This window comes from Lytechinus pictus, chromosome 2, assembly GCF_037042905.1.
Source record: "Lytechinus pictus isolate F3 Inbred chromosome 2, Lp3.0, whole genome shotgun sequence".
NCBI lineage: Eukaryota > Metazoa > Echinodermata > Echinoidea > Temnopleuroida > Toxopneustidae > Lytechinus > Lytechinus pictus.
Genome location: NC_087246.1, coordinates 13,744,141 through 13,756,454, shown reverse-complemented (window position 1 = coordinate 13,756,454; position 12,314 = coordinate 13,744,141).

The window sequence follows — 12,314 nt, the reverse complement described above, 5'->3', positions numbered from 1 at the left end:
TTCGAGAAATACGCAATGAAAATAATTTTGCATTTTCAGACCCCAACCAGATCGCAACGTTGAGTTTAAACCTGTATTACTCAGTCCATATCTATCTAAATTTCACCGAATTTTACAATAGAGTTCAAGATTATATACTTAAGATAAAGAATTCTCTTATATTGCTATTTGTTTGCTCTTTCAAGAGTAGCAGTACCTTCAAATTTGAAAATAAGGTGTGTCAGACTATAAACACGTCTAAAAACTTGAAATTTATATACAGTGCGCCCCACAAAAAACGAAACCGAGATTTATAGATGATTTATCATGCCTTAATCACAAATAAAATAGACAAATGACCTATCATTGTAAAGCTGATGGTCTCGTCTTTCAAATGAAATAACTTGGATTATTCCTCATACATGCATGAGTGAGTAAAACAATTTGAATAAAAGAAACCAAAAAGTCACTTGGCGGGCGGTATCTGAGTTTCAAAAAGAAAATCACATTTAAAAAAAGTTCAATATCTGCTCTTTAATTTGATACATCAAACGGACGAGAAATGACAACGTTCTGTTTATTTGAAATAAGACTTGAATTCCAATAATATCATAAAGTGAAGAGATTTTACAGGATAGCTTTTAGACTCACTTGACACTCCGTTTTGTTGACGATCAGCCATGCAGAAAGTCTTTTGTTAAACTGTGTGATAGCTTCGATTGGAAACCGGTGAAAACACGTATGTTTCATGAAACTATGGAAATACAAGCATTGTTTCGAAAAAAAACATAACTTTGTTATCTCTCGACCATTTTCTTCGATTTAGCTATCAAATTAAAGAGCAGATATTAACTTTTTAGGCATGTGATTTTCTTTTTGAAATTTTGATACCCCCCGCCAAATGACTTTTTGCTATCCTTTTTCCAAATTGTTTTTACTCACTCATGCGTGGATAAAAAATCTTATATTTATATCAGCTAAAAGGGGACATTCTAAGCTTTATGATGATACGTCATTTGTCTATTGTATTTGTGATAAAGTTATGATAAATCATCGCTAAACCTCGGTTTCGTTTTTTGTGGGACGCACTGTATAACAAATTTAAGAAATGCAATAAATGCTGCGCCTTGTTCAATCTCATTTTCACCAAAGTTTGCATGGTTATAGAGAAAGGTATACTAATGATGTTTGAATATTAAAAATTTGGGGTTTGTGTGCTCGTTTCCAAACTATCAGCACGTTTCATGGAGCAAATGTGCTTAAAAAAACACACACACACGCAAAACGCGTCAAAAGGCTTATCTACACAAAGAAAATTTCTATACCAATATCCCAGCGAATAAAAATCGAGGTCATATACATCTCATATCGCAACACTGCAGAGTAGAGTATTCTGAAGTGGTAGATGCGTTTAAAAAATTGGTACATAGATTATTTACCGCTTATGGCTTCGTAAAATAAGATAATTTGCTGTTAGAGTGCAGATGACTGGGACTGGAAAAATCAGCTGATTACTCACCTGTTCACTTTGTGTTGACGGTGGCGTACGAATTATGGAGTTGGTATAGAGATTCGTATGAAGAACAACTGAAGACCTTTTTGAGAAAAGAAATGATTTACGGTTATATAGTGGCCCCTGAGTTCTAACTTTTTCGTAAAAAACGCCTTGAGTTATCCTTCCGTCAGACTATACGACCATCTTACGATTTCCGTTGTCGCAAGATGGTCGTACTGGCCAGGAGTAGATCCAGCCGGACTAGACACAATAATTCTGATTGTACAAAAACAATATGGCCCTAAAATTGTATTGTGTGTAATCCGGCTGGATCTGCAACTCATTTTATTCGCAAGAAGATTTTAGGATTTTTTGGGTATATTTTGTCGAGTTGTAAAAAAAGACGATGCCGTATCCTGTCAAATATCCTCTTACTGTTGAATTGTTGATATTTTCAAAATTGATGTAGTGCCAAGGAGACTGCGAGTCCCTTGCGAATTCCTTACAAACGTCAAGAGTCGCTCGTAAAAGCGCCGTACGAATTTGGCGATCGTAAAAACGTCGTAAGAGCCCTTTATGAACAGCTTATGCGTTCTTACATCATCGGATGAAATCGAAGCGTTTAGAATTGTCTCTCGACCATATAACCTAACGTGGTTTTTACGATGTTCTTTCAACATTCGTGCGACCGCCTTACGAAGAGACGGTTTGGTACGACGTGAAAAAAAGCCTTGGACAAAGCCATCGACTCGACCAAGCTGCGAACTTACGAATCGTCTACGAACGGTATGCGAACGGTGATTTCGTACGGCCATCTTGGGAAGATGAAATGGCAAAAAAAATATCGTTCTTACTGCGTTCGTAGCAATTCTTAATGATATTAAGGGTCGAGGCTCTAAATAACTTTGTGCTAATGACCATGACAGCATTAAGTAATATCCTTGAACTTCGTTTTGACCACCCCAAAACTATCCACCGTATGTACATCTTCTACAAACCACACTTACTATCTTTTAAGTTACCAATTATAATTCTGTTCCAAATACAAATGTTAAATCCATTAGTACTTATTCTACAGTAAACTTAATTTTTGTAATCAAGTTTCATTATATATATATAATTATATATGAATCACACTTTAATATTTATTGTCTGTGTCATAAGTCCATGAACGAATTATTTTTTTATTAATTATAGCCTTGGTAAGGAGAAAGTGAAAGTTACGTGAAACCAAATTGTAATTATATCTTGCTTGCAAGAAGACGAACGAATTTCTATATAGCATGGGTTAAGTTTTATTTATTTAGTTAAATTTATTCTATAGCAAATGATTCTGTAAACCATTTGTTGAAATTGATACTTTGTGAAAAATGAAGAATGAATTTTAATGGAAAACGCACATTATTCAACCTTCATGAAAACTTAAGATATGCTTTATATTAATGATTGAAAAATAATGGTTTGATCTTCTTTAAAAGAAGAAGATAAAGAAGAAGAAGAAAAAAAAGAAGGAGAAGAGGGATGAAGAAGAGTAGGAGGAGCAGGAGAAAAAGAACAAGAAGAAGGAGATAAAGAAGAAGAATTTTTGTATACTGTTCAGTATAAAAGATTCGTCATGATTTTATACATTTCTCTTTCATGTCTTTCTCGAAATTTTTACTTTCTTTTTAAGACTCTTTTAAGGTCAGGCTCTCGTTTTAGAAAAAACTTTCTTTAAGGTTAATTTCTCGATTGATTTTCCCTCGTTTCACTTTTACTTCATCCTTCGAATATCGTCGAGAATCTAGAAACTTTTATCAGTTCTTGTAACCCTCTTTTTTCATCTCATATTGAATTCATATTGATGGTGCATTGCAGTTTGCTGTAACAATTCTCCCTTTTTGTCCTATATTCTATCATATTGCACGGTATTAGGGAAATATTTTATTAACTTACATTTCATTTAGACATATTTCAAGTTATATAATAATGTTTTTTCCCAAATAACTTGTATTATTACGATACAAGTATGATTGCAATGTAACATGTTTTTATATTAAAGGATAATGAAACCCTTGAAACCAGCTGAATCCATATCAAAGAGAAAAATCAAAGAAACATATTGTTGAAAGTTTGAGGAAGATTGAATGAATAATAAGAAAGTTATGAGCATTTAAATATTGAGATCACTAGTGCCATGTAGATCCTCCCATCGGCAATGCGACCAAGATCTGTGATATCACACACGTACAACTCCCTCATTACTCTAGTACTTATTTCACTTATATTCTCACTTTTATAGAGTCTATCACAAGGTGAGGTGTTCTCTTTATGAGATGACAAGTACAGAGGTTTCACAACATTATACCATTGATGAATCGTTTGTCATATGATTAGAATAAGCAAAAAGAGATGTTTTGGGGTATATTTTCAGTGTCCAAATGGGAGAGTTGTACGTGTGTGACATCACAGATCTTGGTCGCATTGCCAATGGGAGGATCTCCATAGCATTAGTGATCTCGACATTCAAATGCTCATAACTCTTTTATTGCTAGTCCTATTTTACTCAAAGTTTTGTTGATCTTATTCTTTGATTTTTCTGCTTTCACAAAAGCTAACTTGCTCCAAGAGTTTCATTCTCCTTTAACATTTTACACGTGCACAACTTGATTATACAGTGCGTATCAAAAAAAGTTTACACTTTGAAAAGCACTTGGAATTAAAAAATATACAACGTGTGGGTAATTTTTCCACATACATTCTTGGGTTTGGGTCTCATCTATCCAATGAAAGTAAAAGTTTTGACAGAATGTAAGCACTGTCCAATTTTGTAAAGCTCGCAGAAATGTGTTTGCGCAGTAATACTCGTTTTCACGTTGTGTCAAGGGGAAAAGGCCAAATCAAACTTACCCTGCGAAACATTTCTCATACATTTCCCTTGCACTTTGAGTCAATTGAAATAAAACGGATGCATGCAAGCATTTTGTAATAATTTGCTACCAAAATCAAAATTTTAATATTTAGTAAGCACAACCTTTACCCTTTATGTGCCAGCTGGATCTGAGGACATAACTAAATATAAACAAAAGCTTTTATCAGACATCTCCAACATTTTTTCACTAAGTTTTTATCTCTTGAAGTGGGTTTACATTTCATTTTTCATATGATACTTGTTTCTCCACACTTTTCCCAAGCTTGACAATGATTAACAAAATGAAAATCAAGCCTAAGCCATTTCATGAAAATCACAGCTCAGTGTAAAGCAAATATCGTCACGATGGCCTCGGTGTGTGGGGGTGGGGCGCAATGGCACTCTTCGAAGTGTTTTGGGCAAGGAAACCAGTTAAAAAAGGTAAAATATATCTTCAAATCAATTTTACTAGCTAAATTTCATGTGCACTTCATGATTAAGGTCTAATTTTATTCGCATAACTATTTCAAAGTTCTGCGCAAATCTTTATTCACTAACTTTTCAAAAGTAAGTGGTGCTCACTCAAGCGGAAATATTTTTCGACAGTTATAACGTCATTTGCTTAAATGGATCTATACCAATGTTAAAATGTTGAAAAATCTTCAGGATACTACAAATGTATAATTTTACAGGAATTTTTCTAAGTGTAAACTTTTTTGATACGTACTGTATATTATATATTTTTCTTTTTTCATTGTGTCATTGGTAATTCTATAATTTAATTAATATCTATATATCTTGTATATTTTCTTAATGTCACGTGCATTTTACGTTTTTTGTTATTTCTCATGGTTCTAGTTGTAGCAGCTGAATAGGGCTTTTACCTTCAATAAAAAAATTAAACATTTTGTTCTTGGAATCAAAAGTGAATATGGCAAATAATTAATATGGAAGTTATTTTTAAACTCTATAGGCACTGAAATGGAGATCGATGAGGTATATTGATTCTAAGCGAAAATTTACATTAAGTGAACCGAATTTTTAATGAAAGGAAATATAAAACTTTCTTGGATGATATTGCCTGCAAGAAGGCGCATTTAATAGCAATTCTAGAATCATATAAAGGGAAATGAAATTTTACAGAGACATACAGAAAACAGAAATAAGGAGAAGAGCGTATAGTGTCCATTAGTAGATGGCTATTTTAATGGCATCCATTAACAGTGAACAATGGCGGGGAGCACTGATTTCATAAAGCAGTGTTTAATCTTAAAAGGACGAGTTGCATATTTTATGAAAGGCACCGATTCTTTGTGGTCAATCAAGCAAATTTTAGAATCTTTGCATCACAACAAGATTGTTAAATTAAAGAAAGAGTAAACGAATTGGTATCAAATTAAAGAAAGAAGTATACATGTATCCTGCCGTGGAGCATATCACATAACCATTCAATCATGATATCACAATGAAAAAAAATATAGACCACCATCTATAACAAACAATTAAAGTGAAGAAGAAACAGTAGAAAGACATTGGGGAAAAGGGAGGAATTAAAAAAATGGCGCTGTCTAAAACACGACCCAAAGCAATAAAATATTGATAGATTCAGATAAAATCAATCTGCGCCTGCTCAGTAGGCTGTAAGATTGAGCATGCGCAGATTGATTTGTTATCTGCATCTACCAACCTCTTTTCCTGCTGCTGTTATGTTATTGAAGTCATTCGAGCATGTAATTACAAGAAATTAATAAAATGTAAATTTCCAATACGTAGGGTAAGAGTGAATTGTGTCGCCTCGCTCTCTACTATGTCTTCGCCGCGCCGTTTCGTCTGAATAATGCCATAAAAATACAAAAGATGGAGAGAAGTATACAGCATGCATGGAAGAGGAATCGATTGGTTGATCAGTTTTGTTCCACATGTTCCATTGCATATCTCTTGTAGTACAGTCCCATTATTTTCCTGATTATAGGGAATGGATGTGGTCACAGTGATAGGAATATCTTATTGCATAAAAACGTTTCAGCAATACGCGATGTTCCTTCGAGAATATGTGAAAAACTATACATTAGGAATATACTTGAATACATGTGAACTAATACTAATGCGATACTACTACCACTACTACTACTTCCACTGCTACTAATGACTATGATGATGATGATGATGATAATAATAATGATTACAATAACGACAATGATAATCCTCATAACAATAATAATTTCATTATTTGTATCAATGACATCAAAGATGAAGGTTATCGATGCAGGGGGGGGGGGGGCAGTGCGCTCGTTTTTACAATCATGATGATACTGTTAATAACTTCAGCATCTCTCATATTTAACCATTATTTCGAATTCGTTTGATTGTGAAAAGTATAAAAAGTATAAGTATTTATACTCCTGAAAAGTATAAGAATGCTGATCAAGTCTGAACGATCACATGTCTTCCACATGGTCATCACAGCTGTTTCAATTATGTGACTAAACCCTGATGACAAACAGAGTAGATGGTCAACAAATAGAATATAGAGATGTCCAATTTCCAACCAGTGGAACAGATCAAGATCAATATATGCCACCGTATCCAAGGAAACAAAAACGTAGAATATTGATTATAAATCTAGAATATCATTAAAACTCAAAGTTAAGCTGAAAGATTTGATTTTCTTTCAGTGAATATGGGCCATATTTCTTTTAAACATACATATGATTATCATCGGTAATATTTGTAATAAGAGGTAATGGATAGCAAAGTTAGAGTTAACTAAATGTATTACTATCATATTTGTACTTTTCTCTCTCTCCCCCTCTTTCTTTCTTTCTTTCTTTCTTTTTTTCTTTCACTGTGCCTTGGGCACTATGCCCGATTTGGCACATTACAAATCACATATATTATTATTAACTATTCAATATTGTTTAGAACAACAATTTTCAAGTTTAACTCCTAAATTATAAAACGTTTTCTTTCCTTTTTTTTTGGGGGGGGGAGGGAGTGAACTGCCCTCCAAATAGGTCAATTATAGTGGGTTTCTTCTAATAGACTCATGTATATACATGTACATAATATATTATTCTGCTTGGCATTTAAAGAAGAGAAGAATCACGATTAGTAATAGAAGAATGCCATACAAATTCGATAAGAATGAAACACAGAGCTATCATCTTTCAGGTATTTTGGGGGCGTTTAATATAATGACCGGTCGATCCCGAGGTGGAATTAAGGGCCGGGATCTTGTTTGTAACTTGTTTGAAGAATCACAACTAATGGGAAAGCACTTCAGTGCTAGGTATACCCTTAGCTTTTTAATGGATCACGTTATCGTGGAATTGATATTGCCCTTGATTGATTTGGCATATGCGAAATTTAGGTTGAACTAATGGGCGATTCCATGCTAGAAAAATCAGCCATTTTCACAACACTTCTCAACCTGCTGTCCAAACAAACGAGGAACTTCAATTTGTTTGGTTGTAATATTAAAGTACTACTGGGTACTCATAAAAAAAATGACAACCAACAAAAATGTGTTTTCCATTGATGAATTAGGGGTAAAAACGTTGCGTGTCGTACGGGACATTTCTGAGTCCCGTACGACACACAACATTTTCACCTTTAATTCACATGTACTCGAACATTTTTTTTTGGTTGTCAGTTTTACACACTACTACCCGCTTTAACTTAATCATTGGCAAAAGAGGAAGTTTTATTGCGCAAGCATTTGGCTATTAAGAATGTAAATTGTTGTCAAAATGTCCCGTATACGACACGACCGTATGGAATCGCCCTAATGAGGTTTTCCTATAAGTTTTGGGGCTTGCCTTTCATACACGCTTTGCTTTTTTCGGCAAGCACCCCCGTTTTACTCTATAATACAAAAATCATCAGAGCTAGCTTTATTTTTTAAATTGTGTTTACCTAATACATAATTATGTTATATGTATATGATATTATGTACTTTATGTTATGTTCATTATATTATGTACAACATTGTGAAACGGAAACCAATAAAATGAAATGAGAGTGATGGGACATATACTGTAATTTCCGAGGCGATTTGACTCTAGCTCTCTTTGAGAGGCGGAGCTAAGAAAGGATAGTGTCCTCTTTCATCTGTTCATATCGCCGATGGGGTGATATTTGTCTCATCCACGGTAAAAAGTAACAAGTTGCTATATATGTCTATGAAATAATCCTTACTGAAATCATAATATGGCTAAATTCAAGCAAATCCAAAATTTTCTCCACATCGTAATCATAATCATGATAATATCTTATATGTTTAATTATTAATATTGTAACAATTTTTTATTTATGTAGCGGGTTTTTTTGGTAATAAACCAAAAAGTTAACCAGCCAGACAGGATACAGTTTGTTTAGGGAGTTTTGTGAAACACTTGATCGAATATGTTTTAAGTTCTCACTGCAGGTTTGATTTGATTTGATTTGATTTTATTATAGCATTTTTCCAACAGAAATAATTAACAAACATAATGTACAACATAAAGAAAAAAATTGTGATACATTTCTTTTTACAAAAATAAATACAAATAATCATTCATTTGCAAAAATGTATATAGATAGTATTAGTTTGCAATATTATAAGTTGTACTTTGTTGAGTAGACAAAAAAAATGCTGGAGACCGCTACTATAAGCAGTGCTTGACTAGGGTAGCGGCCTCAAAACGTATTAGCGAAATAGACAAAAAAGAACGAAGTACAAATCAAGCATTGACTTAAATTAATTATAAACATATATTATTAATACGATATTTACATGCAAGAACCTTGTATGCCTGCTATTATGTGCACATTTGACGTATTTGCATGTGTTTGTGCATGTGCAAACGTGTGCGCGTGTGCAAATGTATATTTAAAATTGTATGTGTATGTATAAGTGTGTGTGTGTGTTGAGAGTGGGTGTGCGTGTATGTGTGTCGGTATATGAGGGTGTGGGGGTAGTATTAATTAGGAATTATTGAATGGTTCCAGGATACAGCTTGAAATGATAGAAAAGTTTGATACTATGACTTAACTTTTTTTCATTTTCTGATGTAACAGTTTATGAGATCAGATAGAAATTAAAAATTTACCAAGAAAATTGAAAATTGACCAAGACCCGTAGAACTCTTTTTATATATATGCATAAATTATTCAGAATTGTATTTGCGTGTCATAATTTTTTTAAAGGATGATTTGAATGAGTTAAGAGAGGGACATTGTTTTAAGTATTGTGGTAAGGAATTCCAGGTATCTGGTCCATGATGGCGAACTGATTTTTGAGCAAGAATAAGTTTGGGGTTGTGTAGATGATAATCAGAAGAGTGGCGGGTTGGATATGCATGTATATTTGAATTTAAATTGAATAGATTTTGGAATAATGATGGAAGATTATTGTAAGTGTATCTAAACATAAATATACCTGTTTGTAGAGTGTGAATATCCTGTATTTTAAGTGCATTTAAACGCTGAAATAGAGGTTCTGTGTGGGAAATATAATGCGAATGAGTAACGTTACGAATTGCTCGTTTTTGGAGAAGTAGAAGAGAGTTTATTTTCGTTATACTTCAGTTACCCCATACAATATTGCAATACATCATATGTGAAAGTACTAGGGAGTTGTATAGAACCAATAATGATTTTTCAGAAAGTAAGTCTTTTAAGTTGTAAATTATTCCTATGTTTCTTGATATAGATGTATGTACATTGTGTATGTGTTCATTCCACGTTAGATTGGAGTCAATTGTTACTCCCAAGAATTTGGTAGAGTGCTTTTCAGTAAGAGGTAAACCGTCAATTGATAAATTGGGAGCTGGTAAGTGTGGATTAGCTTCTCGAAAGTGTATAAAATTGGTTTTGCTTATGTTAAGTGAAAGTTTGTTTGTTTTAAACCATTGGGATATTTTAGAGAGTTCTGAATTAAGAATATGAGTTAGAGTATCTAAATTAGCATGGGAATAGAAAATACTGGTATCGTCGGCCAAAAATATGAAATTTAGAATTGGGGATGAATTTATGATATCATTAATATAGATAATAAAAAGTAGGGGTCCCAGAATTGATCCCTGTGGTACGCCGCACTTTATATTTTGCTTTTGTGAGTTTTGAGATTGGAAATGTATGTATTGTTGTCGATTATGTCTCGCAAGCTGTACGTAAAAACCGCAGAGTGAATAATTGCTGAATAAATAGTTTTCAATATCAATTATCACGTTATCAATTATCAGGTCTCGGAAGCTGTACGTAAAAACCGCAGAGTGAATAATTGCTGAATAAATAGTTTTCAATATCAATTATCACGTTATTTTTATTGAATAAATAATGTTCATCCACGGTAAAAAGTAATAATTTGCTATATATTTTATTGAATAAATAGTTTTATTGAATAAATAGTCTTCAATATCAATTATCACGTTATTTTTATTGAAAAGGTATTATACAATTAGATGTACTGCGATTTATGTAGGATTATGACCACATGGACAAATGCATTCAATTATTTTGGTCTTACCATGCATTGGCACGAATCTGATTTTACAACACAGCAATTAATGTTATTCACGCGTAAAGAAATGCCATGTAAAAATGATATTGAATTATTTGGGAGAAAATACTCTTTTAAGATGTATGTAATAGTCAAGCATTCATGATAAGGACTTTCATTAAATTTTCAGTTATGAGGTATAAATTCTTTACCTTCTCGGTAGATCAAAGTCGTTAACTTGAGAAGGGTCAACGAAAACTCGAAACCTAATTTGTTTTAATGGGCAAATACCTCATAATTTACATTTGACCGATCGGATAGCAACATTCTATGTACCCTTTGCATTGACTTCATAGCACATGATTTGAGATATTTTATCAGGAACAATTCATTAACATAATTTATAAAGAATATTTTTTTCATGTCAGAATTTCAGCCACATTTGAATGATTCACGCTGTAAAAAACGTTGTTTAAAATATAAAGCAATGATGTTTAAGCCCAACAATCTTATATAAACTATAAAACAATTGTTTACATATAAAACCACACTTATCTAAAAGTTGATAGAATGACTGACTTAAACAGCGTTGCTTAATATTTTTAACAGCGTTTTTACAGCACAGAATAAGTCGCTGCAACAAGAGGTTAATTTCATTTACCAAAAATAAAGATTCGTGTCTATGGGAAAATATATCGAGTGGGTGTTTCATAAAGCTGTTGGTAAAGTTACGCACAACTAAAACATGTTCTTGGGTCATAAATCAATTATATAGGGATATCACATAGCACAAGATAGGGTCACCAGTCGTGCGTAAAGTCATTCGTATCTCACGAGCAGCTTTATGAAACACCCACCATGAAAGTAAGGACATATGGATCATAATATTCCCCGAAGTACACTTAAAGGACAAGTCCACCCTAACAAAAAGTTGATTTGAATAAAAAGAGAAAAATCCAGCAAGCATAACACTGAAAATTTCATCAAAATCGGATGTAAAATAAGAAAGTTATGACGTTTTTAAGTTTCGCTTAATTTTACAAATCAGTTATATGCACATCCAAGTCGGTATGCAAATGAGGGAACTGATGACATCACTCACTCACTATTTCTTTTGTATTTTATTATATGAAATATGAAATATTCTAATTTTCTCTTTATTGTCCGGTGAAACAAAGTTTTATTTCGCCCTGAACATGTGGAATTACCATTGTTTAACATTTTATGATTCAGTCAAGTTGGTCCTTATCGTCATATCTGTAAAAATTTAAATATTGTATAAATCAAACAATAAAAAACAAAAGAAATAATGAGTGAGGGACATCATCGATTCTCTCATTCGCACGTGACTAAATTGTGCATATAACTATTTTGTGAAAACTTTAAAATGTCATAACTTTCTTATTTTACATCCGATTTTGATGAAATTTTCAGCATTATGCTTAATTGTCTCCATTTATTCAAATAAA